Genomic DNA, 4,550 nt, shown 5'->3' with positions numbered 1-4,550 from the left:
CCACTGAGAAAAACCGGCTAGGGCTATATGTAGAGTTTTTTATTCCCCCAATCAAAGATCTTCTGAAACCTTTGTGGTCCATATGAATAAAGAAATGTCTCAGTCGTAATACAGACAGTAACATAGTTTCACTTATTTTTTGCCAGTAGAATTTTCACATGACCTTATGACAGTACCACTTTTGTCATTTTAGATTGAAAAATTAATAGCATAGAACATGTCTTAAACTTTTAATTTTCTAAAAGTATAAGAATAGAAAGCTCATTTTGTTATTTATTATTTTTTTGTCTTTTTGAAGCACCTCAAGTTTATTAATTTATTAGTAATGTATACCTGATTCTTAGGCAGAATGTGAAGAGGAAGGGTTGCTCTCTCATACTGGAAAATGAACTACATAATACGTTACAGTATGTGCAAATGTGTACATTGACGAATTTTGCAAAAGTTTAATCAACACCCGCTTTCAGTTTATTAAAGAATTTCTCAAGTGTACCCTTGGGGGAGGTACAGAAACCTCACGACCAAGTCCCAGATCTCTTCAGAATTAATTCTTATAAAGGCAGTTTTGATTACGTTGATCCAAGTTATGCAGTGGTGGCAGGATGGGTAAAGGCAAAGTTTTATTTTTAGTTTCCCGATGTGCTGTCTCACTTGATTTAGGAGGGCTTGGGAGTCCCCAAGAATGATCTTCCAGAGAATTCCCGCCATGTGAGTAATTTTCCTGACAGTTTGTGCAGTCATGAGGAATGGGTCTGTCATTATCTGTCCATGATGGGAGAATTGCTTTCTCTGATAAAACCTTCCCATCTCCCGGTAAAGGGGAAGATGTGGGATGACAAAGGGTTTTGGCATTTGGAGAGAGAGGGGGGTGTCTTTTGTATGTTGCAGGGAAATTCGTCAAGTGCAGTTTTGTGCTGTCTTTGCCAAGGTCGTACGGGAATCTTACAGGGGCACAGGCTTTCTTGATTGCAGTTGGGGTTTTCAGTTCAACTTGTACTTGAGTCACCAGATGCAAATTAGACATTTCTCTCTTCAGCTCCCAGTATCCATTTTGCATTTCATCACTTGAACTGCTTCCTCTTTGGAGAGCTCTGCTCTGCAGATTGTCTTCCTGAGATGGATGTGTTTGTTTGGCTTTTTGTAGTTCTATTCTGAGAGTGTTACATTCTTTCTTCATTGGTTCTAGCCATGGATTTTCAGGTCACAACCCAACTTTTCCACCTCCCCTTTTGATTAAGTGGATTTACATCCCTCATCACCTGTTGTGTCTCCACCTCTGTTCTTAGCAAAGGAGTTTGACTGCTGCTGTTTACTCAATACTTTCAAAGATTCAGGTTGTCTTTGTTCATTTTATCCAATTTGCTCTTTAAATTATCCCTATCAATGCAAACCTCTTGATGTGCATGATAGGCCTTATTTACTTGTTCTCTGCCCACAGAACTTTTTTCTTCATCTAAGAGAGCGCCTGTAAGTTTTTCTTCCAAAAATCTTACTCATTTCTTTAGGAAAGAGTTTTTCTCTGAATCCTTAAGTCGTTTTTTGATGTCTTCATCAAAAAACAGTGACAAGGGCAAAATGTGAAGCAACAGACTCGTCCTATATAATAAAGAGCTAATATACAAATGGTCATCACATCCTCACGCCCTCATGCTGTCATGCAGTAAAGGCTCAGACACTCAACACTGGGGAGAGCGGAGAGGAGACCAGCCAGCCTTTAGCCCCGGAGAGGGACAAGCCGCCTGCGCCATGATCCCAAGCACCTGCGGCTGTGGCCCGGGCAAAGCCGCCCGCCCAGGGTCCCCTGTGGGTGCGGCCAGCCTGGGCAAAGCTGGCCTGGGTCCTGCGTGCCCGCAGCTGGACAGAGGGAGGGAATTCTGTGTCCCAGGTGCCAGTGACCAGCCGCAGGAGGGAGTCCTGTGTCCCAGGTGCGGGGCGAGGCAGAGGCGGTTAGGGGCAATCAGGCAGGCAGGCAGGTGAGTGGTTAGGAGCCAGGGGTCCTGGATTGTGAGAGGCATTCGGACATCCCTTAAGGGATCTCAGATTGGAGAGGGTGCCGGCCGGGCTGAGGGATCCCCCTCTCTCCCCCACTATGCACGAATTCCGTGCACTGGGCCTCTAGTCTGAATATATTGAGACCAGATCACTTATCTCTTTTTTGGGCTTTTTCATGATTTAGAATGCAGACCCCATCTTCTACCAGTATATCCATGACAGCTGGAGTCAGGCTGCATTTGGATCCCCAGCATTGCGAACAGGGTCATCAGGGGTCACCACGGGCTCCGGTTTCCTCGAAGATACCCCATCTTTCCCTGCGAAGGCCGCTGCTCCAGGTACACCTAAGAAGGGTTCCCATTTCTTTGGCCTGGGCTGTGCCAGGACAGACCAGTGGGCTGGGTCCTGGGGATCAGGAAGGAGTGGCAAGAGGGGCAGAAGAAGCTGAAGCGCCACCAGGAGCAGACCACTTACCCAGCCACACGCCCGCGAGGCGCAGAACCCAGTGTGGCCCCTCAGCGCCTCCGTGGACTGCTCCACCCTCCACAGCAGGGAAACACAACTTAGGGGGCTAGAGGCTAGCAGCAGTTGGCCTGAAGGGGGCTGGAAAGCTCATTTTAAAGAAAACCCAACTTAAGTAAAAAAAAAAAAAAAAAAAAAAAAAAAAAACTAAATTTTTATAAATAGCAGTTTTTCTTGGAATCACAAAGTAATACATTCAGTGTGAAATATGACTTGACTTGTTTAAACTTCTTTAAACCAATGGTATCAAATATTACTTTTCTGAAGTTATGGTTATTCAATGGACCTATAATAATTGCATTTTTATTTGATTAATCTAAATAGCATTATATATGCCTGTTCTCTATTATCTAAAATTAAAATGAGTCTGAATTAATTTTATTTATGTAATTACTTTTCTATTTGTGCAATCCCCAAAGCTCCAGTCTCTAAAAGTAGTATTTAAAGGACACATTTCATAAGCTATACTGTATATCATTCCTCTAATAATGTCTTACTTAACTTAATTACTAAAAATAATATTTGATCTATTCAGATGTGGCAGGATTATGGAGAAACCCTAACTAGAGAAATGAAAGAAGGTATGTTGCCAAAATTTATTAATAATTTTAGATATCATTGATTTTTTCAACAAACTGAGAATAGGAAATGGTATCTGTTTCCATGTTTGGATAAAAATATACTGCATTAAATATTTTCTTATCCATGTGAATGAAAAATGTGAAATATTAACAGTCATAAGGAAGAATATACTTATTCCACATGTAATCATCATGTTCTACAGCTCTTTAAAGATCTCAGAAGTCCATGCATCTCTCTTCATTTCTGGCTATTCTCTTCCTTCCCTCTGCCATGGACTGTCGACATGCACACTGAAACTACGGTCAAAAACTGGCTTCATCCACTTCTCATGTTTCTGTTAGTGATATAAGGCCAAATAACCAGACTCGTCTAGGAATACTGAGTCAGGCAGTTACAGTTCATATAACTGTCAACTGAGGGGCAATATTCAAAACCCCAGTCATTGACTTTGGCATTCTTTTACCTTGCACCCTCATGAAAAACTCCAAATTCATTTGCATGGAGTAAAAACACTGAAATCCACTTAGTTCTTGCCAAATAATGCAGCCTTATATTTGCTACTCTGTCCCTTTGCTCTAGCAGCTAGCTAAACTAGACTATTTCTAGTTCCACAGATGCTCTCCCTCATTTCTAGTCCTGACATCTGCTTCATTTCTCTTTCTGGCATACTTTTCTCTCTTCCATCGGGTATGAACTTACATATCACCTCCACCAAAAAGCCAACAACATTGACACAAAACTTGGATGTCTCCTCTGTGTGCTCCAATAGTGCCTTGTGTTACATTGGTTGGTGATATCTATCACTCTGAGTAGAAATTGCCTGTTTGTTTGTTGTATTTTTTCAATTTATCGTAAACTAGAGGCCCGATGCATGAAATTCGTGCAAAGGTAGGGTCCCTAGGCCTGGCTGGCAATTAGGGCCAATCAGGGCCTTCCAAGACCTGGATGGGCCTTCCTTCATTCCATGCTGCCCCCTGGTGGTCAGCGCATGTCATAGCGAGTGATCTAAATCCCTGTCTCCTGGTCAAAAGCCTGCATATTAGCCGTTTATATATATAAATGATTGTTCAGGGGCGGGCTGTGTCATCTTCATCTTGTAACTCCAGTGCTTGTCATACTACCTTAGTGCATGGTGTTGAATGAATGAATGAAGGACAGGAAACCCAGAAGCTCTGATACTTAGCCATGATACCAATTAATACAGTGTGCAACCACTGAATTACTAATTATGCTTCATGGTATTCTTGCGCTGTGTATTGTATCCAGATATAGATGCCTTTATTCTTCTTAACACTCATACTGAGTTGTAGTTTAAAGAATATAATTCTTTTTCTTTCCAGGTGCTGCTAAATTTGAAGCTGAATCCTATAGAGTTTGTCCTGTAGGATCTGTAGGATCAATCAGTCAGTCAAGTCCATGTCAAGATCTACTTTTGAAAACACAAGAATATAAAG

General features: G+C 41.9%; 1 pseudogene across 1 annotated transcript; it reads right to left on the bottom strand.

The window, feature by feature from the left end:
- Positions 1–544: 544 nt before the first annotated feature.
- LOC308241192 (5-azacytidine-induced protein 2-like) lies at positions 545–2,209 on the bottom strand (annotated as a pseudogene). Its single transcript has 3 exons — positions 2,145–2,209; positions 1,761–1,854; positions 545–1,596 (listed from the first exon to the last, which is right to left on the bottom strand). The product of its transcript is annotated as a 5-azacytidine-induced protein 2-like (transcript).
- Positions 2,210–4,550: the final 2,341 nt, after the last annotated feature.

This window comes from Plecotus auritus, assembly GCF_963455305.1.
Source record: "Plecotus auritus genome assembly, chromosome: 1".
Taxonomy (NCBI): Eukaryota; Metazoa; Chordata; class Mammalia; order Chiroptera; family Vespertilionidae; genus Plecotus; species Plecotus auritus.
This window is presented reverse-complemented; position numbering and strand designations above follow the sequence as displayed.